The sequence below is a fragment of the Parasteatoda tepidariorum genome, chromosome 9 (assembly GCF_982258835.1).
Source record: "Parasteatoda tepidariorum strain Cologne lab strain chromosome 9, Ptep-v5.0, whole genome shotgun sequence".
Taxonomy (NCBI): domain Eukaryota; kingdom Metazoa; phylum Arthropoda; class Arachnida; order Araneae; family Theridiidae; genus Parasteatoda; species Parasteatoda tepidariorum.
The window spans coordinates 1,650,937-1,677,627 of record NC_141763.1 but is presented as its reverse complement, the minus strand read 5'-3'; the positions used below and the strand labels follow the sequence as shown (position 1 = coordinate 1,677,627).

General features: G+C 32.7%; 1 long non-coding RNA gene across 2 annotated transcripts in view; it reads right to left on the bottom strand.

The window, feature by feature from the left end:
* Positions 1-26,691, bottom strand: part of LOC147803236 (uncharacterized) — a 107,340-nt gene that overhangs the window by 14,521 nt on the left and 66,128 nt on the right. Inside the window, exons 7-10 of one of the 2 annotated variants that reach the window (XR_015428934.1) lie at positions 15,729-15,815; positions 10,186-10,260; positions 6,049-6,100; positions 3,101-3,164 (exon numbers count right to left, since the gene is read on the bottom strand). This is a non-coding gene — a long non-coding RNA (uncharacterized LOC147803236). The remainder of the gene's footprint in view (positions 1-3,100; positions 3,165-6,048; positions 6,101-10,185; positions 10,261-15,728; positions 15,816-26,691) is intronic. The other variant, XR_015428935.1, reaches the window with a different exon arrangement.

Here is a 26,691-nt window from a genome sequence, read left to right as displayed (position 1 = left end):
TTTCGACAAAATACTAAAATAGAGATCTATCGACAAAGACTACTCACTTCTGCCTAGCTTATGCTCTCTGGTTACTTCAGTTTCCGTTTATAAAAGCGCTATGTGTTGAGCCATCTCAGCTAGATTTGGCATGTGACATTTTTAGCGGCAATCATGGGTCGATTTTCTAGCGTTGCCATTCGGGGAGTTGTAATGAGGCTTTTTTTTGTCGCCGTGTAAGAGAAATATATAAACTCCTGTCTGTGAAAATTGCAACACCATGAAGGAATCGTCATAATTGAATGAAATTTAATAAACAGTTGAGTGGTAGTGGTACAAATAAATGATTAAACTTTCAAAGCAAACAAACAATAACAAGAGATCGAAATCAGTATTTTGTGCAACCGCCACTCTCCGCAATAAGTGCTGCCACACGACATGGCATGGAGTCAAGCAAACTTTGAATGTCTGTCTGAGGAAGAGAATTCAATACTGCTTGTATGCGTACCCAAAGTTCGTCTTTAGAAGCAACAGGACGAGGATTACGAGCGTAACTTCGATCAACGAAATCCCACACATGTTCAATCGGCGACATATCCGCGGAATACGCCGGCCAAGGAAGAAGTTGTACCTGTCGCGATGCAAGGAAGGATTGAACAGTCCTAGCAATATGAGGGCGGGCATTGTACTGTTGAAATACAGCACCTGGCAAGGCTTGAAGGAAGGGAACAGCTTGGGGCTGTAGGACTTCACTGATGTACCGGTTGCTGTTCAGATTGCCCACAATTCGCAGCAATTGAGATCGTCCATGATATGCTATGTCACCGCAGACCATAACCCTGGGTGTTCGTCCACTGTGGCGTTCGATAACACACTCCGGAAGATGGCGTTCACCGACATAGTGTCTGACACGAATGCGGCCATTATTGTACCACAAATTGAAGCGAGATTGGTCAGAAAACACGACACGCTGCCAATCAGCAAGCCAGTCCCTATGCTGGTTGGCCCATTGCAGCCGCAGGCGGTGAAGGTTTAGCGTGAGGGGGATCCTGTATAAATGAGTCCTTGCGCGCAGTCCACGCTGCAGCAGACGTCTACGAATTGATAAAGCACACAATGAAACACCTGTTGCTATTGACCACCGTGCTGCCAGTTGTCTAGAGGGAGCCGTACGGTCCGTTAGCGCAACGCCGAACAAGTGTCTATCATCGCGAGCTGACGTGACATTTCAGGGTCCACTCCCGGATTTCCGAGTTGTCTGACGCTCGTCCATCCACTGCTTTCAAACACGCATCACTGTGCTGATGTTACGCTGCACACGAGCGGCTACTGCACGATAAGATAATCCAGCTTCACGAAGGCCGATGATTCTCCCCCGTTTAAACTCCGTAAGTTGTTGAAATCTCGCTCTCTTTCGTCGAATAGGCATAAGTAATGACTAAGCTAACATTTACCACTAGCAGATAACCACCGATAACCATACTCGCTTGGTTGCATCCGTCTATTTATTCGGATCCATCTGCCATTCAGAGGGCGCTGCTCAGCATACGCATGCGCGACGAATCTGAAATTCTAATCATTTGCATATCATGCTCTACTTTGCATTTCCTGAAAAATTCAGTTCACTCGCATAAGTCCTTCATGGTGTTGCAATTTTCGCAAACATGAGTTTATATAGATTTATTATATCAGGTAAGATATAATTATAATTTAATAATTAGACCAAATCACTAGACGCACTGTAGTATTTTGATAATGACATGTTTTGTACGAGTTTATATGAAATACTTTTTTATATTTAAACATACATCATTCAGGAGATTTTTTTATATTCTTCCTATTTGTATTCATTTTTAACGTTTTGCATTACAATGTTAACTTATTGATACACGAACGTAAACAAGTGCAAACCGGTTTCAGTCGTGCAAAAACTGTAGAGTATCACCTGATAATTAAGATTTCACATATAATCTTATAGTGTCTCTATTAATTTGGACACGGACTGTATATCGCAAATCTTTGATGTAGTTAAAGAACAAAATTCGCCAACGAAAAAAAAAATTGTTTACAGATTTGAGTTGAATAAATAAGATGCAATGTTTATTTGGATTGAAAAAATTACATGCACTGCACATGAAAAATTCACGAAGTTTTTAAGTTTTACAGGATGGCGCGAAAGTCTGTAAGGATGGGATTCCATGTGTTAATGCCTCGTGTGATAAAAATGTCTTTTACATTATATTAAATATAAACATTAAAGCGCAAATATTTTCTAATAGGCAAATTCTAGGCTGAATTACTTGCAAGTTTAATTGAGTATGACTTCAATATATAAATGATTTCATTTTATACATCGCAAATCTACAATTTAGTTAACGTACAAAATTTATCAATGAAAAAAGGAAGTTTTCGCAGTGTTGTTTGTGTTGCATAAAGATGTAATGTTTATTTGGATTGTAAAAATCATATGCAATGCGTATATGAAATTCACAACATTTTAAATACTGAAATAGGGTGCAAAAGTCTGTACGCATGTATCAAATTTGATTCCATCTGTTTATGTATAGTGTGATATAAATGTCTTATTTTAGATTATATTAAAAATGAACAATTAGGTGCAAATTCTGAGATGAATACTTGAAAATTCTCCTCTCATTTTTAGAATTCAAATTTTTGTGGATATTTCATCGCCTCTTTATCAGGAAATAAATTTATTTTTTGATGTCTTGTGACGCATACACAAACAAGTATTAAAGAGAACACTTTATTACGTTAAAAATTACTTGCAAAGTTTCCGAGATATGTAAAAACTACGGTGGGGGGAGGTTAATCAAACATAACTCCCTCCATGCTATGTAACTCCCTGTATCACACAGTGAAACATTTCGATATATTAATTGCAGAAACAACGTCCTTATTTTTTTTAAAGAAAAATCTTTTATCTATGCCAAAAGCGCAATAATAAATTTATAAATACATGACCTTGATTTTTAAAATAAACTAGAGCACAATTTTGTCCGCATAAAGAGAATTAGCGCTTAGTTTTTTCATCTGCAGTGTTACACATGATCAACCACGTGGTAAATGATTAATTGATAGATATTTAAAAGATTGGAATTACCGCTCATTTGAAAAGAACTTCAATCATAGGTAGGCGAGTCATCCCCTCAAATAGTCTTTCCAACCTGTAAGAGGATATAAAACTATTTTAAGAAATAAAAATGTTGCATTTTTGTATTTGCATTAGAAATTAAAAATAATTCTTTTCAATCCATTTATTTATTATTATCTAAAAGTGCCTTCCGTCCAATAAGTTGATCGGAAAAAAGTGTAAAATATATTAATTTTAATTATGATATTTTACACTTTTTCCGTTTGCTGCACTGTAATAAAAAAAAATTTCCGGAAAAAGATTGAGCTTATTTTTAGTTACAAAAAGCAATGTCATTAAAATAAACTATTTCAATAATTCATGCGAGTATCTGAACGAGTAGTTTTATCAAATAATGTACATAGGTAAACAAGTCTAGCCTTCAATGACATAATGTAAACTAGTTCCCCGATGTTAGGCGTGGTCCCTGTGTGTAAGGGAGAAAACAACGTTTAGGGGCACAGTAACAGAGGTTCTTGTTGTTGTTGCTAATGCCACTTGCCACACGGGCAAGCCTACTTGGTGAAACCGAGCAAATTTAAGGCAGAGTGTGCGTTTCTTGTTTTTCAGTGGCGCCATCTATGGCCAAGAATTAGACTTCTGCCACACCATATGTCGCACTCAAATATAGGGCGGACCCATTCATTCATCCGCAGATCGTAATTTTGACCTGAATCAGAGAATGATCGATCTCCAATCCTGTACCCCCAGAGGTACTGATTTGAACATGTAGGACTTTGTGACCCGGTAGATTTGCACCCTCCTCTCCTCCTAACCAATACTGGGAATAGTGAAGCATTGTGGGAAAGAAATTTTTTTTCTCTCTCGTTGGTTTCTTCTGTATTTTTACTTTACTGATAAACAGTACTGTACTATTAAGATTTTTCTTTGAATATGCATCTATATCACCCATATTAATTAGGTGTACTAACACATTTTAACATTGAAATTTTAATAAAATAGCGGTTGGAGATAGGCAGCGTACCCAACTATGCACGTAGAGTTGTCCAACAACCTGAATTGCGAATCCATCCGGCTGATCACCGTTGCATCAATTAGCAGTTTTCCTTTCCTTTTGAAAATTCATCACAGAGATAAGAGAATCAAAACAATGCACCCTCATGGGTCGGAAGTAGAGCGCTACAAGTAGCGAAACTACTGTAGCCGATACTTTTTTTTCGTTGTTTGTAGTGTAGCGTGTAGTGTGATACACAAAAACAGTAGTTTGTAGTGATTTCTGGCAACTACTTTTAAAGTTTATTTCATAACCGTCGTTGAACAGCCGTCCCAATTTTTTGGGTTTTTTCAATTCTTGAGCCCAATCCAGAAGACAAGGGAACTCCTGAATCAAGTATTGGTAGAAATTTCCTTCGTGGGGGACTTTTTGGTGGAACTATACCGCATTTACGTTACATGACCACGAGAACCTCCCACTGTTAGCCTGATGGTAAGGGGACTCTAACCTATGATCCGTCTACCAATGAGGATATTTTACGCCAGCACTGTGGTTGGTGCAAGCCGGATGCGAAATTCGCATCAATCAGCCACAGCTGAGATTCCAACCCGGGACACAGCATTGGAAGGCGAAAGTTCTATCACTGAAAAAAAAATTTTTCGTCTGATGCTCCAGAGCAGCAAGTTCTTTTAAATTTTTATTTTGCAGCAGTTATTTTTTCATGTTCTTAATTTATTTCGTTCATTATTATTGGGAATCTTGTAAACAAAGGAATCATTGGAAATCGAAGCATTAAGATGGAGTCCTAGAACGTGAAGATCAGATCATTAGATATAAAGATATTCAGGGTGTTCCATTTTTTATTTTGTGCACTTGTACTTCATTTCTAGAGGGCAATCAAAATGCATTAATCCTTAAATCCCAAATATTAGATGATTTCTTATCATTTCCTTAATTAAATATTCACTTTCAAGAAGAACATAAGAGTTTAAAGGTTAATAGAATAGATTCGTAAAAAGTGCTTTAGAATAAATAACTATCTCATGTAAAGATGAATTAACATTTCTTAATAACTTCTCATGCTTAACTAAGTCAATTTTTTTATTCAAAACCATTTTGGAACATTTGTGTGAATTATTCTCTCCAGTAAAATTGCCTTATCATTAAGAATTTCTTGAACTACAGATGTATCACTTTTTTAGAAGCATAAAATCATTCTTTTTGTGTCAGAGTCAGTCTTTTAATCGATCATTGAAAAGAGCTATAATATTTCAGCTTTTTAGTGTAAAATGTAATATTTTAGTCTGAGATCTTTTTCTTAAAGGAGTTTCTTTTATTTGATTTTATTATTAAATATTTTATCTGAAACTACTTTTTTTAATCATGCGTTTTAATATCTACTTGCATTAGTTTTTATTCACATTTTACATTGATTAATTAATTAATTTTTTTTAAATACATTTGGGCATCTCATTAGATACTAGGTATTTAAAATGAATTGCTTCATTTGGAGGTAAGCATATATTTGTATCAATTCAATATTTGTATTTATACTTTGCATGTAATATTTACATTGGGCAACAAATTGATTTATTTAATAAATTAGACTTAAATGTACACGCATGGTTTTATTATTAGCCCCAAATTTTTGTACTTATTTTCTATTTTAAAAATTAAACGTAATTTTTATCATTGCCTATCAAAAATGCATTTTTTTTTGCATTAAACAAATAGTTTCAAGAAACTAAATCATTAAGTTATTATCCGATTAAAACTTCGTTCGCTTCAAAAAATATTCAAACAAGAAATAACAGTATACATGTTTCAAGCGCTCAAAGACAAGCACCCATTTTCAAGACTCCAGCAAATTAAATTGGTAGCAACAGGCATTGACAAATTTAAATCTTTGATCAAAACAGGTGAAGATTTCAGAATTAATAAAACATAAGAATTATTATCTTACCTGTATTTTGTTGTACTACGTTATACAGCTCAACTGACACCATATCTGTTTCCTATAAAAAAATAGTTGCTTTAATAAAATAATAGTTCAAAAAAAATTGAAGTGCTCAAATCAAATCTATATAAAAGAATTTTTATGCCATTTGCACATGGTATTAAAAACTCAATTATTTTCAATACACTACGACATTCAGGAACGAACTTAGGGTCTTAGCGGCCCTCAATTAACTTCCTAACTCTTCCCTATTAGAGAAATAGTTACGTCAGTAGAACCATATTTTAAAAAAAGCAGTCTAAATTGCAGATCTCCAGATTTAAATACCTGTGATTTTTTTATGAGATTAAATCAAAGTGACTATTATTTAGCAGGATTACGATGAAAGGCCACATCCACTACCATTTATAACGATATATTGTAGCAAGTGTGGGAAGAATTCGAATTCTGCCGCATCACCAAAGATTCACAAATTAAACATTTCTTAAAAAAAGTCTATTTATCAAGTAAAATTTGTTGATAAGCCTTTCAAACACAAGATGGATTTGTTTCTCACCTTGCATATCACCTTACCATTTAATTTATGTGTTATTTCTATTATTCGAGACAACTTTGTCTCGATTAATAAAAGTAGCACATGAATTAAAAAAATTACATAAAAAGTAATAATAGGGTCCATTATTTGAAAAGTGTGTCAAGCGCTGACCAGTTTGAGCTTGGTATAAAAGATTCCCATCGTATGTTCGTTAATCTTGATTATGTTCCTTTATATACAGATGTCCCAAAACTCATGGTACTTACGTTAGGAGAGGATAGAACAGAACTAAACAGAACAGTAAATCCTAGTAGAATATATGGTTCGAACGTAAGTCGCAACTCACTAGAGCGAGCCTCCCAGCGATCCATAAGAAGGCTGTTCACAGTACTGTCATGCAGTCAAAAAAAATCAAACTTAGAATTTTATGCATTTGGAATCAATGTATGGTTATTAAGCAGAACCTTGCCATTATTATCATTAAGGGAAACGTAAATGAGCTGAGATATTTCCCGCGTGCAAGATTCAGTTCTCGCAAGATTCAGTTCTCGCGTTGATACGATGCACAATTTCGTCACCGTTACAGATGGCGTTCTTAGATACCTGCCACGTCCAGTATCCTGCATGTAACTTTATAAAACCTCTAGCCGAGTTGTTGGGGTCTTCGTTAAAATATCCTTGCATCAGGAACTACATAACATAGTAAACTTCTTATCGCCAGAACAATATATATCAGTTTTTTGGCATTCCATTTTAGCTTTCATAGCATTGAGAATAGAAAAAAACAGTTGTCTATCCACTTTTCTCGGAATCAATCGTTGTATTTTCAATTGCTCGGCAAAGAGCCGTCATGGCTCAGGGGATAGAGCGCTCGCTTTTCAATGATGTGAACCGGGTTCGAATCCCAGCAGTGGCTGATAGATATCAAAGCCTCATCCGCGTTGCACAGACCACAGTATTGACTTAAAAAATCCTCAGTGATAAACGGATCACGGGTTAGAGTCCCTTTGCCATCACGCTAACTGTGGGAGGTTTTCGTGGTTTTCCACTTCATGTAACGCAAATGCGGGTTAGTTTCATCAAAAAGCCGTCCACGAAGACACATTTCTGCCAATACTTGCTCCGGGAAATCCCTTATCTTCTGGATTGAATTCAAAATTAAAAGGCTACTGAGTTGAACATTAGTAGTCGTGAACCCAAAAATTGGGCTGGCTGTTCAATGTCGATTATAAAATTGCATGGCAGAGTAACTATTTTTAATTGCTCTGTGGATCTCCGATCAGATGAATGCTGACTCGAATTAGGAGAAGGCAGATATTCATTTCATGTACGGAACTGCAGACGACATTGCAAGAGAAGCTCTAAGATCTGTAACGGACCCAATTGCGCATCGTATCAGTGCGAGAACTGAATCTAGCACGAGGCAAATGTTTCAGGCCGTTTATGTTTCCCGCAATACGTTGTGGCGAATACTACGAGATCAAGGAATACATCTCTACCATGCGCAGAGAGTTCAGGGCCTAGATTATCAGGCACTTATCAATTTTACCACGTGGTTTCTCCAGCAGATGTCTGTGGACCCAAGTCGTTGTGCACAAGTATTGTTCACTGAGGAATGGACATTTACATGCTATGGTATTTCAATATCTACAGCTATCATGATTGGGCAACTGAGAGCCCGCACATATTGCGTCCAAGTTTGTTCCAGGCTAAATGTTTGGCGGAATGGTGTACGATCATCTGATTGGGCCATACCTACTGCAAACACGCCTGGAGAGAGATTCATACCTTGTGTATTTGCGAGAGGTGTTAGCAGAACTATTTACTTGCGTTCAATTACAAATCAAACAACGCATGTGGTTTCAATACGACGGGACTCCTGATTATATTGTAGATGTGCGTAACGCCTTAGATATCATGTATTGGGGATGACGAGTAGGTCGTGGTGGTCCAATCAACTGGTTGATACCTGATTTGTCATTTGCGCACTTTTTTTTCTAGCGTCATAAGAAGTGAGCCTCATCTACGACGATGGTCCCATGGATTTTGTTGAAGTCCTTGTTTCCTCTGATATCAGTAACTGCTGACACCACAAGAGAAATGCATACCCAAGTCTAAATTCTTGATGGTTCCATCAAATTTTTTTGATGGTTTATGTTGGTTTCAGTGCGACTCATGATGGTTACCATCATCCAATATTTTTTATTATGTGTTCATGGTTTTTGATATGCCCACAAGCTTCCATCAATCCACGATGAAAAAATGCTACTTAAATTTATGATGGTGAACCATCAAGAGAAGTTTTATTCTCATGAAACAACAATCCATGATGATCCTCGATGGTTCCAACTGTACATTTCCATAATGGGAATTCTTGTTGGTTCTCAGGAATCAAAACAATTTGTGTTTTTTTTTTTTAATATTGGACCATCATAAATTAATCTGAATCCCTACATTGGGATGATAGTGGTCGCTCTAGCATTTGATTTCTAAGATACTATGATGGAAATTCGTGCTGGTTCAACCTGAACAAACGATCCAAACAAGTTGTTATTCTTATGTTGGATCATCATAAATCAGTCACATTGAGATGATGGTTAATTATGTTGGTTACCATAAAAAATATGTTTCATGATGGAATTATTGATCATCAACACAAAGGCAATGTTGGTCCATCAATGGAAAACTATCAAAAATTTTGACTTAGGTGGTGTTTTCGCTAATCCCTGCGTTAATGTTGTCGGTTGCAAGTTAGAGCAGTTCTCGTGATGGGGGTCTTACCGTTTAATTTCATTTTGTTAAAAATACTTTTCTTCATTTTATAGGTTTTTTACCATTCCAGTCTCTGCCTACCTTGTTTCCCATCCTTTCGTGACACAACATGTTTCGTTCTCTAGCGATTTACGATCAAGGATTGTAGGGTGATTCGTGTTTGCATAGTTGTGTTCCATCACCTTCTAACCTATTACCCTCACATTGTATATACATGCGTAATATAAAAAAATAATCGGACTTTTCACACCGACTCCCTGGAAAGCAATATTTATTTTTGGTTATTTCAATGCAGTTTAAGAAATTTCAGCATTTTGAATATGATGTTATAATACGCGATTGTTGAATTATCACTTTTTTCACACACTCAAAGCGCGACAGTTTCATTGAAAAACCCACTTTTTTTTGTATCTATTTTTGGTCATTTTCAAAAATAGGTACAAAAAATAGGTTCAAAGTCAAAATATCACATTTAATAAATCACTTTTTTTTTTACCCACAATGCACCGATTTCATCCTCGACGCTTTCATATTTCCTTAGCAGCACATCTTGATTGTTTTTCTCCATTCTGTTTCGTTTCATTTCCGATATTTTGATGTATGATTGGATATTATTACGAGACGCAATTTGGAATTTGAGTGTTTGCTTATTCCGCCATTTCCAGATAATTTTTCGAAATTTGATATTTATATATAAATTTGATAAATTAAGGGGCAAATTATTATTTGGCAACAGTTTTTCTTAAATAAATCTTTTTATAAAGTTGTAATTTTTTTAAAAATTGTCACTTTTGAGCTAATTTTTTTTGTAAAAATAATAGCTATAGTCGCCTTACCTCGAACTTAGTAGCAAATAGTCCTATTTTAGTTGCTATCAGTATCTTCCCTCTTACAAAACTAAAGGCCAAAACCTGGAATAGCAAAGGAAATAGTTAGAAATCAAATATTGTAATAAGTATTTCAAAACGCACAATTTTAGAAATTCCCTAAAGAAATTGAGAAAGAGGATAGCTTGAAAGAGATATAGATTAAGTTCTCACTATATTTTGATTAGAATTTTCGATTTTTGTCTGACAGGCTAACAAAAATTGGGTGGGTTAACGATTTCCTATAAAAGTCTAACGTCAGCAGGGAAAATTCTAATTCTTAGTTTTTTGATTAAAAATAAGTTTAAACTATTTCCATTTTTTTGCGGTATGGAATAACTATGAAGAAACAAAGAGCAATTGTTTAGAGGAAAATTTTAATAGTGTTTTCCAGGTAAAAAAATAAAGATTAAACTTTATTTGGCCATAATTACTTCTTGGTGGAAAAGTTAACGATTTTTTTTTTGGGGGGGGGGGAACAAAATTCAGACAAGTCTTTTTACTTGCTTTGTAGCCTATCTTGGTGGATGTTTCAACGCAGGATTAAAAATTTTTTTATGGGTTAAGGTTTAGAGGGTCAAATTCGAGCTTATTTGCAGTTTATAAAGTAGCTAATATTTGTCTTAATCATTATTTTTTAGAAGGTGGGGTAACGATTTCCGAGCATGGATTAACAGCGGTAGAATGGAAATGTTTCGTTTTTTGGTAATATTTCAGACAACTTGCGTCGTTGTAAAGTTTAAGTAGGCTAAAGATTTTCTTAATTGGGTGTATAATACGGTACTGGTTTAATATTTTAAATTTAAAAAAAATGCTTAGATTAATCAAATGTGTACAAAATGCTGGTTTGGCCATTATTGTTTTTGAATAGGTTATCTACCGTGGACATTTACTGTCTTAATATTGACCAAACTTTAAAGGCAATATTAAAAGTTTCAGTTTTTAAACAATAATTATCTAAAACTTATTTTAGTTGATTTCCTACAATAGGCTAACGTTTTGAGACACAAACTCTAACTTTTGATTTTTGTTGTTGTTGCTGAAACTTTTTGACGTAGCTTTTTTTTGGGGGGTGGGGAAGAGGGTTGGCTGAGAAAAACTCTTTAGTGGGTAAACATGAGAGGCTCAATAGGTTAATAATTGTAAATTAAATTTGTAAATGTGGTTGAAAAATTAGCTGTGTTAATTCGGTGACGAAACACTTTTGTGCACAAACATGGGATTACGGAATGGTACAACGAGGAGAAAATTTAGCTTTCTTTCAAAGTGTCATATTTCTTTTAAAGAAACTAAAAGCTATTTTGGCTCTAATTTTTATTCTGGTGGAAGGTTTCTTATTTTTCTTATTTTTATTTTTAAAGCAATTTTATACAACGGGCTAACGTTTTAGGGCATAACTCAAACTTGTGGCGTCGTGGACAAAAATTCTGTAAGATTTTTTTAGGCATACTATTTTTTGGCGAATGGGCCAAATTAAAATTTTGGAGAAACGGTTTGATGGGTTAACGATATCCTATACTAAGCTTAACATTTTGAGGCATAATTCATTCGTGATTTCTGGGTCTAAAATGAGCTAAAACTGATTTTGGATATAAAACTTTTTAGCGGTCAGGCAAACGGTATTTTTTAATGGGGTAACGTGCTTTTACGATTTACTATAAAATGGACTGATCTTTAGACCAAACTGACCTTTTGACCAAAATCCAAACTTGTGGTTTCTAGGTCAAAGCCCCTTCCCCCTCTTTCCCGTCAAAATCATGGGGTGAGCTTTCGTCTCCCATTTCTCGTGCCCGTGATACTTCCGGGATAGAGCGTTCAAAAGTAAAGCACCAAAAAGGTTTAAACATATCCGTCTGTTGTGCCCGAATTTTTTTAAATTCTTTTATTACACACAAGATGGCTGCACCAGATTAACTTCAATGTAACGGCTTATTTTAAATGTGATTTCAGCGCTAACCATATATATGTATTTCGTTCACTCCTGCATCTGATTGATTAAAAAGGAAAACACGTAAAAAGATGACATACAGAGGATTGTGTAGATTTTCTTTTGCTGTTAGGTATAGTTCCGATGTGTAATATGTTCTCTGGTTTATTTGATCAAAAGTTCTCTAGAACTTGCTACAACCGTAACTTTTTTCTAAGGGTTAACTGAGGAAAAAGTTTAGCTGGATAAAGATTTTACTCGGTGTGCTTACATATCGCAGAATGATTTCAAATGTTGCTTCAAATCAAAATTTTTAATTCTCAAACATAATCCATTTATCTGAAGTTGGATACAGAATGTTTTGCCGTAACTTTTTGGCATTTGCAACAACAAAAATTGTTAGGTTAACGATTTCCTATTAACTGTAATGTTTGGAGAAAAATTTAAACACGTGGTTGTTTGGTCGAAAATGAGTGAAAACCTTTTATGACCTTCTCTTTTTGTTAGATATAGTCAAAACGGTTTGATTTTGAGTTCAAATTCAAACTTTTATCTTTCTAAATCATAAAGCGGTCAAAACATGTACAGACCGAAATTTTTGTAGCGTGTGCTAACAATTTCTCTCTTGTGTTTTCTAGAATTTAGCTAAAACTTGTTTTGACTGTAACCATTATTTTGAACGGTGGCCTACAAAAGACTGATGAAGCAAAAAACCCACCAACGTTCATCTGCTTCCTTTAAAGATTTTATTAAATATTTTTGCAACACATTTTAAGACGAACTTTATATCAAATTAACATAATACCTTAAAAAATCAGCCGAGGCTATGTAATCTCAATTTTTATAAGTTGCGCGTAATATAACTTTTTAAAGCACAGAGCAGTTGCTTTTTAAAAATTCTCATAATACTTTATTTCAGCCGTGATGGCTTAGGGGATTGAGCGATCGCCTTCCAATGAGGTAAATCGGGTTCGAATCCCAGCGACAGCTGGTCGATACGAATTCCGCATCCGGCTTGCGCAGATCGGTTAGTTTGCACCGATATTTTATGCCGCAGGTCTGGCGTAAATTATCTTCGGTGGTAGTCGGATCATGGGTTAGAGTCCCCTTGCCGTCAAGCTAACCGTGGGAGCTTTTCGTGTTTTTCCTCCCCATGTAACGTACATGCGAGTTAGTTCCATCAAAAAGACCTCCATCAAGGCAAATTTCTCCCAATACTTGATCCAGGAGTTCCTTTGTCTTCTGGATTGTGCTCAAAATTACAAGGCTACGAAGCTGAGCATTAGTAAACGTAAAGTTAAAATTAGGTCTGCTGTTCAAAGAAGGGTTCAAATATTGCTGTTCAAATATTGCTAAGGGATCGATTATTCTGAAATTAAATCGCTATATGGTATTTGATATAAATTTCATTAAGGAAATATAAATGTTATATCAGTCAGGCTAACCGTGAGAGGTTTTCTTGGATTTCCTCTCAATGTAACGCAAATGCTGGTTAGTTTCACCAAAACAGCCCTCCAAGATAGTACATTTTCTCCCAATACTTTATACAGGAGTTCCCTTGTCTTCTGTATTAGTTTCAAAATTACAAGGCTACGGAGTTGAATATTAGTAGTTGTAACCCCCCCCCCCCATAAAAAAAAGAAAAAAAAACTGGTTGGCTGTTCAACAACGGTTATAAGTTATTAATTAAAATGTGCAGGACCAGTGCGTTTACCGATCACGAATATTTTCGTGACTTTTACCTCACATTCGATGATTTTCAAGGATATTTGGAGTAAATAATTTCCAAGATTCAATTTCTCTAACGGATCTGATGTATCGAATAATAATAATTAGTTTTTATAAAGAGGTTGCAATTAATATATCCACTGTAAAAGAGATTTTTGCTTGTTACGCAAGAAAGTCTGAGGACAGATATAGCAACGCCTGCTTGAGAAAAATCCTAACAACTGATTTTCTCCGTAGCTGTGACGTAGGAACTATAGGGTCGGGCTTTACTACTCAATCCTTCCAGAATTCTGTTAATTCCCTAGCACAATCTTTCTTTTTAATACAATGAATTGCCTTGATAAATTTGGTTATTCTTTTCATTTCATTTTATCAATCTCAAATCTGTAATTTAGTTTCAGAACAAAATTTACCAATGAAAAGAAAAAGTTTTTGAAGTGTTGCTTGTGTTGAATAAATAAGATGTAATGCTTATTTGGAGAGTCATATGCACTACGATAAAAAGTTCTCAAACTTTTAAGTATTGAAGTATGGTGCAAAAGTCTGTACGCATGCATCAAATTTGATTAAATTTGTAAATGTCTCGTGTGATAAAAATTTCTTTTTATATTACATTCAAAATAAGCAGTTAAGGTGACAAGGAACTTTCAAATAAGCAAAAATTTGCCAAGAAAATTTATTTTTCACTTTTTATATTTTCGAAACCTAGGCATTTAACTGAACATTAGAAAAAAAAAATCTTGAATTAGAGCAAAATTGACGAAGTCATGGCCATTTCTGGTTTGACCACGCCCCTTTGGCGTCTTGCAATGAAAAAGTAGTAAAAGTCATTTTTCTCAAAATGTCTTTTTTGACAAATTTACAAATTTCAAACTCCTCCAGCGAAATGAATTTTTATTCTATTAACCTGAGAATTTGATGCTATACATTTATGAATATTATTAACATTTCGTTGGAAAAGTTTCTTGAATTAAGTAAATAGTATTATTTTTATACATGATATTTTATAGCGGTAAGATGATTTTTTTTTAAAAATGATGTTCTTTTTATTGCTTTTTTTCTGTTATTTGTTTCAATAATAAAATTAAAAAAAAGTACTCCCAACAATTTTTTATATTACCTAATATGTAATATTTTAAAGGAATTTTGTCATTTTAACAAAATTTCAGACGTGTTTTTTTTTAATTTCGGAAATTTTGAAATATTTTTTTGAAATTTTGCATATAAATTGTTTTTACAATATAGATATATACTGAGAATTTCAATATACTAAAAATTTCAAATTCCCTTGAGAATTTCTAAAAATTTTTTTGAAAGTCCATTGTCGCTTTAAGTGCAGATATTTTCTAATATGCAAATTCTGGGCCAAATACTTGTGAATTTTCCTCTCATTTTTAGCATTCAAACTTTCGTGAATATTTCATTACTCCTTTATCAGGAAATTAAAAAAAAATTGTTATCTTATGACCTTACACCAACATGTTTAAAAGAAAACACTTTATTATGTTAAAAATTACTTCCGAGATATGTTAACACTACCGAGGGTGAGGGTTACTAAACGTAACTCCCTCTATGCTATGTAACTCCCTGTACTATCACTATAACACAGTTAAAAATTTCGATATACTACTTGCAAAAATTACGTCCTTATTTCTTAAAAAAAATCTTTTATCCTCGACAAAAATGCAAATAATAATTTTAGAAATATATGTCGTTGATTTTTTAGATGAATTAAAACTCAATTTTGTCTGTAAAAAGAAAAGTACCGCGTAGTTTTTCATCAACAGTGTCACACGATCAACCAAGTGGTAAATGATAAACTAATGGTTATTTAAGGAGCCAAGAATATTGGAATTACCGCTCATTTAGAAAGAACTCCAATCATTGGTATGTGTGGACATGGAATCATCCTCTCATATAGTCTTTCTAAACTTCTGTTGATAACCTGTAAAAAAATTAAAAACTATTTAAAAAAAATAAAAATGTTGATTTTTTTTCTCTTTTTTGCAGTAGAAATTAAAAATAATTTTTTAAAATCCATTTATTTATTATTATATAAAAGTATCTTCCGTCCAATAAGTCAATCGGTAAAAGTTTAAAGTATCACAATAAATTTTAAAAAAAACATTTAGGAAAAAGATTGAGTTCATTTTTAGTAATTTAAATTATATAAAGCAATGTCATGAAAATAAACTATTTCAATAATCTGAACGAGTAGTTGTATCAAAGAATATACATAGGGAAAGAACTCTAGCTTTCATTGACATGATGTAAACAAGTTCCCCAATGTTAGGTGCCTTCTTGTGTATAAAGGAGAAAACAACATTTAGGGGTAGAGCAGCAGAGGTTTTTGAAACGAGTTTGGACCATCCTCTCCTCTTAACCAATACTAGGAATATAGTTCACTCTTCAGGAGTTGACACTTGGCTCCACCATCTCGGAAGCAGAGTTCATTTCAGCGCGGGAGTAAGAAGAGAAGCATCTCCGTGCTTGAAATTGAGACAACCTTTAATGCAAGTCAAACACAAACAGTTAATTCTTTTTCAGTCACTTACTTCGCTTTATCATCTGCTATTACAGCTTTCGTTTCTCTAGCTAATTAAAATATATTTTAAATTTAAAAACTGCTGTTTTCACAGAAAAATGTCTCAAAAAAAGACAAACTATTCACTCAAAAGAGAGAAATATCGTTAAAATAATGGCGCGAAATATCAAATTTAGGAAATATTTAATGTTAAAAAAAATGAACATGAAGTTTGAGAAATAAATATTTTTGCCGTAACGCGCCAAATAGCAACCCTGAGCAGCGATAGTTCAGGGGATAGAGCGTTCGCCTTCCAATGAGGCGAACCGGGTTCAAATCCCAGTCGATACGAATTCCGCATCCGGCTTGCACTGACCACAGTGCTGACGTGAAATATCCTCAATGGTAGACTGATCATGGGTTAGAGTCCTCTTGCGTCATGCTAACCGTGGGAGGTTTTCGTGGTTTCTCTCTCCATGTAATGCAAATGCGAGATAGTTCCACCAAAACGTCCTCCACGAAGGCAAATTTCCTCCAGTACTTGATCCAGCAGTTCCCTTGTCTTCTGGATTGGATTCAAGATTACAAGACTACAGAGTTGAACATTAATAGTCGTAAACCCATAGAATTGGGTCGGCTGTTCAAAGGCGATTATAAAATTAAATAGCAACCTTGTTCAGGATTGCTCATAAACTTTTCTCAAAAATAGCAAAAAAGTACCATTGCATACCACGTGATGAAGGTGGAGACAAGTGCCAACTCTCGGTGAATGAGCTATAGTGAAGCATTGTGGAACAGAAGTTTTTTTTAAAATTTTTTTTATCGTTGGTTTGTTCTGTATTTTTACACAATTAATAAGCAGTACTCTACTGTTAAGATTTTTCGTTGAAAATACATTTATATCTCCCATGTTAGTTAAATCTGCTAACACATTTTAACATTGAAATTTTAACATGGTAGTTCAAAAGAAAGAAAGAATAAAATAGCGGTTGGAAATAAGCAGCGTACCCAACTATGTATGTTTACAACCTGAATTGCGAATCCATTCCTTTGATCACCGTTGCATCAATCAGCAATTTTTCTTTTCCTTTAAAAATTCATCAAAAAGGTAAGAAAATCAAAATAATGCACCCTCAGTGGTCGGAAAAAGCGAGCTACAAGTAGCGAAACTACTGTAGTCGATACTTTATTTTCGTAGTTTGTAGTGTAGTGCACTACTTTTTAAAAGCGGAAGTTGTAGCGTGAAGAGCGCTAGAGAAAAAAAGAAGGAAAAAAAACAGTTTGTTGCGATTTCTGGCAAAAGTATTTTTAAGTTTATTTCATATTCGTCGTTGAACAGCCAAATCAATTTTTTTTGGGTTTACTAATGCTCAATACCGTAGCTTTTCTAATTTTGAACCCGATCCAAAAGGCAAGGGAACTTTTGTATGGTGGAAATTTCCATCATGGGGGACTTTTTGGTGGAACTGACCCGCATTTGCGTTACATAAAGCAGAAAAACCACGAAAATCTCCCACGGTTAGCCTGACGGCAAGGGGACTCTAACCCATGATCCGTCTACCATTGCTGATATTTTACATCAGCCTTGTGGTCAGTGCAAGCCGGATACGGAATTCGCATCAACCAGCCATCGCTGGGATTCCAACCCAGTTCATCTCATTGAAAGGGTGAACGCTCTATCCCCTGAAAATTGCTTCGTTTGATGTTCCAAAGCAAGTTTCCTTTTTTATTTTTGTGGGCAGAAGTTAATTTTTCATGTTCTTAAATTATTTCGTTCATTATCATTGTAAATCTTGTAAGCAAAGGAATAATTGGAAATCGAATTATTAAGATTGAGTCCTAGAACGTGAAGATCCGATCATTAGATATAAAGTTATTCAGGGTGTTCCATTTCACGATATTTCACGATTTCTTATCATTTCCTTAATTAAATATTCACTGTCAAGAAGAACTTAGAGTTCAAAGGCTAAAGAAAATAAATTCGTCAAAAGTACTTTAGAATAAAAAATTATCTCATGTAAAAGATGAATTACCATTTCTTAATAACTTCTCATGCAGGTTAATTTTTTATTCCAAAACATTTTAAACATTTATGGGAATTATGCTAATCAGTAACGTACGTATGTCTGCGAAAAGTATTGAAGTAGTAACTATATTTTTAAAAAAAGTAGTTATAGTTAACTACAATTGTAATAAAGTAGTTGTAATTAACTACAAAGAAAATGTAATTTTATCGACCACCCTTTTATTCAGAAGCCGGCCCATATTACATTATATCTTGTTTACTTCGATAAATTGCCACATTTATTGTCAATATTGCTTTGGATTAGTTTTTTTTTTACTTCCCTCTATGGCCTTTCAAAATTTAGGAGGAATTAATTCTTTGCTCGATTTACGCTAATAATTTGATCTGATTGATAATCATCTAGAATTTCTAGAACTACAGATCTATTAACTTTTTAAAAACATAAAACTATTCTGTCCGTATTTTTTTCTGTAATTGAAAAGAGATAATTTATTTTTACCTTTTCAATGTAAACTTTAACATTTCCAATTCAAATCTTTAGTTTGAAATCTTTTTCTTATGGGAGTTTCCTTCATTTGATTTTTTTATTAAATATTTCAACTGAAACTGTTTTTTTCATTATACGTTTTAATATTTACCTGTAATAGTTATTATTCACATTATATATTTTGATTAATTTATCTTTTTCTTCAATAAATGTGGCATCTCATCAGATACTAAACATTTAAAATGAATTGATTCATTTGGAGGTAAAAAATATATTTTATTAATTCAATATTTGTATTTATACTTTGCATGTAATATTTGCATTGGGAAGCAAATTGATTTATCAAATAAAATATATTTGAATATACATGCATGATTTTATTTCTAATCCCAAAATTTACTTATTTTCGATTTTAAAAATTAAACGTAAATTTTTATCATTGTCTATCAAAAAATTAAACATTTTTTATTACATTAAATAAATAATCTCAAGAAACTAAAGCATTAACCTATTATCCGATTGAAAACTTTGTTCGTTTCAAAAAATACTCAAACAAGAAAAAACAGTATACAGGTTTCAAGCGCTCATAAACAGGCGCCCATTTCCAAGACGTGAATCAGAAGAAACAAATATGGTTTGAAATATAAAACTAAGAGCTCCTATTTAAAAGTGAAATAAATAACGGGAAGATACAAAACTAGAAAATAAAAAACACAGTAGCCAAAAGAGAACAAAAAAGATAACATGATCATTTTTCCACCTCTGCTTATCATAAGCGTTTTAACGTCTCATATTAATTCTAATCACCCTATTTCTGCGTTTCATACTTCCGATTTGCACACACTTAACTTTCACAATCTTCTAACTTTACTTAACCTAAAAAATTAACATCTAACTAAGTAACATAACAACTAAGATTTTAAAGTCCTTTTTAGGTAACAAATACCAAATTTAGGTCTCTTAAAGATCCTATTAGCTTTAATGATCACTGGGGGCATAGACTACATTCATTGTCAGCGTGACATTGGCTACATCGGAACCAGACGCCCTTTAAAATTTAGACTTAAGGAATACGATAGTCCGCTATCAAAAAATCACCAATTGCTGCAAAGTGTGGAAATTATGGGTATAAATTAAATTTCGATGTCAAAATTATTTCCACTGTCACATCAGCTCATCTTGATGCCCTGAAATCTTGTTTTATTCAAATGAATGCTTGAGCCGCGATCGCTCAACACCTTCCAATGGACGTGAGCAGGGTTCGAATTCCAGCGATGACTGGTCGATACGAATTAATCATCTGGCTTCCACCGACCACAGCGCTGATGTGAAATATCGTCAGTGGTAGACGGATCATGAGTCCCCCTTGCTGTCAGGCTAACAGTGGGAGGTTCTCGGTGGTCTTCCTCTCCATGTAACGCAAACGAGGGTTAGTAGCCTCACAAAGTTTCTCCCAATATTTTATCCAGGAGTTCCCTTGTCTTCTGGATTGGGTTCAAAATTGCAAGGCTACGTAGTTGAGCATTAGTAGTCGTAAACCCAAAAATTGGGTCCGCTGTTCAACGATGGTTATAAAATAAAATAAAAATTAATACTTATTCCCTTGTTAAAGATATCAGATCCTCACCACCTCTCCATAACGAGTGGAAATGCATTTTACCTTGATTTGCTCTTCTCGGCCACGGTGGTTTTTCTTGTTCTGTGGATTTTTTTATCTCTTTCGGCTAGAGTGATTTTTTTTCTTCTTGTTTTATTTCTCATCTTTATTTTTTCCATTTCTCGTTGGCAACTTTTCGTTTCATATTTCAAATCACTTTTGTTTCTTTTCATACACGTTTGGCATGTCTAGAAAATGGCTCCTGTTTTGAGCGCTTGAAACATTTTCCTATTAATAGGGTTTTCGAAGCGAATGAAATTTTTAATCTTGTAAAATCTTTGTTGCAATTCAAAAATGGAGCGTTTACGTTACTTTCAACTAAATAATGCTTAATAATGTTTGATAAATAATTAGCCGAAAATACGTCCTCACTCAATTTATTTTATAACAAACGAGCATCTTTAAATTATATTTAGTAGGGGTGCACAACCTTTTTGAGTGAAGGGCCCCATAGACAGCAGATTAACCAACGAAGGGTCGCAAGCCGAAGTACTTAGACAAACTTGTTTATTAATTGTAAGTAGTGTTTTCTATATAATCATTGTTCAAGGCACTAAATTCTCATCAGATAACCTTGTAATATGTTGGCATAAAATCAAATATTTTTGAACGTTTAAAATAAAAAACTTCAAAACTGATTACTTTGAAAATATAAGACAATCAGAATCAATTTTTCAGGAAAAAAATTAGACAAATTAAAATAATTAAAAACAATGAGAAAATTCATGTTTTTTATATCACATTACATATTACAAAAGTGCATTTGTTCATAAAATTAAATTCAAGAAAATAAATATTCTAGTTATTAAAATAAATGCAAGTTAAATACTTTAATTTAAAGAAAGTTCATAAGGTTAAAAATGATTGAAATTTAAATAAAACCCCCTTTTAGCTCAAAATAAGATTCAACGTTTATTAAGGAATATATTTAAATTTTAAAATATTTATTTTAACTAAATTATTAGAGGCGAGGATGGAGAAAGGAAAAAAAAGAAAGAAAACATTAATTTTGAAGGAACTATTTTCCTTAATAGTAAAAAACTAACGAGATACTTGTTTACAACTCTTTGGGACCAATGCTTTTACATAACACTATTTAGAATTAATACTCATGTATTAACAATAAATTAAAATTTACATTACTTCATGTTACTTATCTTGATTACATTTTTTTACAGTTAAAATTTAATGATATACAAATCGTTTCCCAGCACATCATCATAATTGGCATAAAATGGCCGACGTAGGTAAAAAAATGCTTTAAAAAATTTCTTAATGCTTATCCTGCAAATTGCAAAATTTTCAAATAGTGTGATGGTTTTATCTACTTGATCATGTGATAGCTTTTTCGAACCATTAAGTGAAAATTTAATGATTTTGTTAAAAGACTTTTCCTTAATTTTGAACAAGCCAAATTCATTTTGGAAAACAGTCTTTCGACAGAAGCTATTATTATGAGCAGTATTAAACTTAAGGCAAATAACTTAACGAGTTTAGGAATCGATAACAGTAACAGCGTATGATTTTGTAAACACCAAAATATGAATCGCGATTTGTGATTTTGAATCTCGTGAATACAAATCGCAAGGGATAATTTTTAGATCTCGTTAATGTGAATACGAAATGCGATTTTTAGATCGTGTGAATACAAATTGCGATGTGTGACTTTTATATTAGTTCCGATTCATGTGGCTTTTAGAATTAACGGCCAAAAAAATAAAATAAAATAAAAGTTCGAAAAAGTTCTTATTTTTGTGTTGAAATCGACACAGAGCAGTTAAGTTATTATTTTAATGAACGATTCAAAACTCGCGCGCCTTGAAACAATAGTAATAAAAATATCAGGATTTTTTTAAACCGTGGGGAGAGTCGTAGAAAGAACTTCCCTAAAAACTATAAAAATCCCTTTATATTTGCAATGAAATCGGCATAAATATAGCGCGTCAAAAAGAGATGTATTTAAATGCTTGATTCGAAAATTAAAGTGTCGCAATAGCGTATAAAAATATTGGGACTTTCTGAACCTTGAAGAAATGTGTAGCAATAATTGCCAAAGTAACGATTCGTAAATAATTTGATTCGTGATAAAATCGTCATAAATAAACCATGTTAAAAATGATTATCTAAAAGAGCGATTCGTTATTCGCTGTTCATAATAATATATCGTGCTAAAAATATCCAAAGTTTAAAAACCATGCGAAATGTGTCGCGATAATTTCAGAAAAAAGGATTAAAAATCATTCAGATTTGAGATGATGTTTGCGCAAATAAAGCATTTCATTATAAAGCATTTAATAATAAACAATAATCGATAATAAAGCATATTTAGCTTTAATAAAGCATTTTCATTACTTTCAAGACATTAGTACTTAGTTCGATTTCATAAAAAAAATTGCGGTTTCCGTAACTGCGTGAAAATGGGTAGCAATAATTACGAAAAGTCATTGGATTTACGGCGAAAACTATGCGTAAATCCGCAGCATTAACCATCGAAAAAAAAACGATCGAAAAGCTACACTGGTTGAGATTGGGTACACCAAAAACTTTATTGCGCAATAAAAATACAATTTAAAAAAAAAAAATAACTATAAATAATTTTTTTTCATTTTGCTCAGGCTGCTGCCGCGGGTCGCACATAGAGAGCATGTTGTACCCCATACTTCAGACAATTGAAATTAAATTTTGTTAAACGAGTGTATTATACAATTGCTCAATATATCCTTCAATGATGTTTTTTCGAAAGATACTTAGCATACATTTGCCCGGTATTCCCTACAAAGCTCGTAAAGTAACTACATAGACCCATTTGGGCAATAATTTCAAAATTAAAAAAACGTAAATATTTATAATTTAAAAGTTTATCAATATAATATAAAATTAAGAAGAGTTTTTAAGCAGCAATAAAAAAATGCATTAACAAAAAAATAATTGTGAAAATTTGCCTTTGAAATAAATGGAAAAGTATGCATTAAGCGTTTACTTGTGTGATTATTTAACAAATGCAGTTTTCTTGTAATTGAATGAGACATCTTTCTTATCCTACCACAAACACCACATTCAATTCAATTAACCCATTTTAGGCCAAGCATAGAAATTTTATAAAATGTAGTATTATTTTCATTGAAATATACTTACATTGCATTCATTAAGACACAAAAAAAATGTCGTGTATAAATTTTTGTTATTTTATTTAAGAAATAAAATGGGGGGGGGGTATGAGCAATATTTACCAAATCAATGAACAAACCATTTAGTTGAATGCTTGTTTTTTATGAATTTCTTTTATTTTATTTACTGACTTGCAACTTTAATCTGTCAGTAAAACATAATGATAAATTTTAAAAGGAATAATATACATTTTCAAAAAATTTCATTCGTCAATAACAGTTTTAAGTTTTAAAAAGAACTTTAAAAGTTTAAAAATTTCTCAACAGAAAGTATTTACTCCAATTGAATTACTGTTAATTTTAGGAAGTCTTAAGAACCCTTGACAATAGCAGAAAAATGAAATTAGTGAAAAAAAATACGTCGCAATGTTAATAAAAAATATTTATTGAAATGGTGCGTTTGCGCAACTTTGGCCGAAAATGGGTTGAAATCAACTAAATCTTGAGCCCACGAAATTTAAATCAAAATTAAAAACAAAATTAAGACGATTAAAAGTGATAAAAAAATTGAAAAGCGAATTAAGGCAAATGAGAAGGATTGCGCTAGACTTATGAATGAACTGGTGCATAGGACTTAAAGCGTTTTAACCAAAAATAGGTACCTATCAAAAATATTAAATATCTACTCTAAGATATAGCCGAACAGTAAATATTTTATGATAAAAAATACCATTGTTTTTGAATCAGTAATAATTTCATAAACTATTAAAACCAAAATATCCCGATTAGCTGTCATTTCAATCAAGGGATTCATTTTGATCAGATTCATATTAAACAGTGGGATTTAATATGAAACAAAACTTCTTTTTTTTATACTACACTGGCATTCATAACTCTGACTGTGTAATTAAAAATAACATCATTATCATAGACACCTCTATACTGTAAGCAGTGCACACAAAAAATGAACTCCTTTAATAACTCTTGATTTAATGATCGGTTATTCGCCTTCAAAGATTCAATATTAATGGTTCGAAAATCTACCTTTAAATAAGCTGATTATATAGAGAACCCGATATTTTAAGTTGCAAAATCAGATGCGAAAACGCATTTTTTCACCTAACGTAGTATTCTTACGTAGAGCAGAGGTATTTTTGAAAAAAGAAATTTGGATTTTTGACTGCCAAAATATGTGGGTAGCCGTACTCTATTCCAGTTAATTTCGCAGGGGAACAATCAAAATTTAAGACTCATTAATATAAATTCACTTCTTTGTATAATTCGCTAAATCTCGATAATTTTTAAAGCATAATGCACATAAATATAAAACTCATTTATCTGAAAATAATTACACGTAAAGAATAATTTTAAATACCTTTTTATTATATTATTTAACAGCAGTTTAAAAATGTTTGAATTGTAAGGAATCTGGATTTTTACATAATTTTGAAGTATTTAATTTCAAATGACAAAATGCAAAATTTAAAGGAAATCGGTTGGAAAGTTATAGAGAAATAAAGTTCAACTATACATTTTTAAATGGATATATCAAAAGTTTTTTCACCGATTTTATTCAAATATTTTTGCTATTTGAAATAATGTAAAATTGTAAAATGATTTGCATACTGTACAACTCAAAATTATTATTTTTAAGTAAATTTATAATAAAAATAACCGATGAAATATATACGAATAGTTATTAATGCGAGAATTAAAATGAATAGTTATTAATACGATGCATACATCAAAATTTTTAAATTTCATGAAAATATGAAAATTTTGTTTCGTGGCCTCCCCACCCCAATGAAAAATTCCTGTGCCAACCTAAGATTTAATGGATCATCTTTATTTTTTAGAATATTAAATGTGATATACTATGGCCATTATTAGTCTTAGTGTCACTTGAAATTAAATCATAGTTGATTTGAAAGTCTCAAAAATTCATTTAAATTTGTACTGTCTTAGAAGTTTGAAACAAATTGCGAACCTATGATTAATCAGGATCAATCATGTTTTTGCTCTTAGTTAGTTCTCTTCCATTTATAGTGCAAATACATTTATTTAATTTACGTTATGAATCACATAATAAATAGAAAATAAAATATTTTCTGACAATTATTTACCTTCTTTATTCATAATTTTATTTAAAATTAAAATTCTATCTTTAAGTCAAAAATTAAGATTTCGTAATACCTTATCAAGTTATCGATATCAATTAAGAAATGTCATGTGTTAGAATCGGTTTAAGATTATTGTTTAAACAAAAAATGTGAATAGGAAGTATTAGGTTCGAATCCCAGCGATGGCTGGTCGATATGAATTCCGCACACGGCTCGCGCCGACCACAGTGCTGACGTAAAATATCCTCAGCGGTAGATGGATCATGGGTTAGAATTCTCTTGCTGTCACGCTAATCGTGTGGGGTTCTCGTGGTTTTCCTTTCCATGTAACGCTATTGCGGGTTAGTTCCATTAAAATGTCCTCCACGAAGGCAAATTTCTCCCAATACTCGATCCAGGAGATCCTTGTTTACTGGATTGGGTTCAATATTACAAGGCTACGGAGTTTAATATTAGTAGTTTTAAGCCCATAATTGAGTCTTCTGTTCAAAGACAGTTATAAAATAATATAAAATATTAAAAAAAATCTTATAGAATATGTATGACAAAATTACTGTACAGAAGTTTGCTTAAGGGTTTTTTTAAAAGCATTTTCTTTTATTTATGTCAAATAATTTGTTTGTATGCCTGTACTTTATTCAAGTTATTTTGCTATTAAACGAAGTCGGTAAAATATTTTTTTTTACACGAGTGTGATGTACTAACAGCCAATTTACACTGGATTTCGTACATTGATTGGTAAATGAAGTATTTTGTATCAAATGTCAATTTTGCATTCTTAATTTTATTTTAAGCAATTGGAATTGATTTACAATAAAGGCATGGTTGAAATTCTATTTAAACAATATTAGCAACAACCATGTAAGCATTAAAAATAATTCAACCGGAAAAAAATCTTTC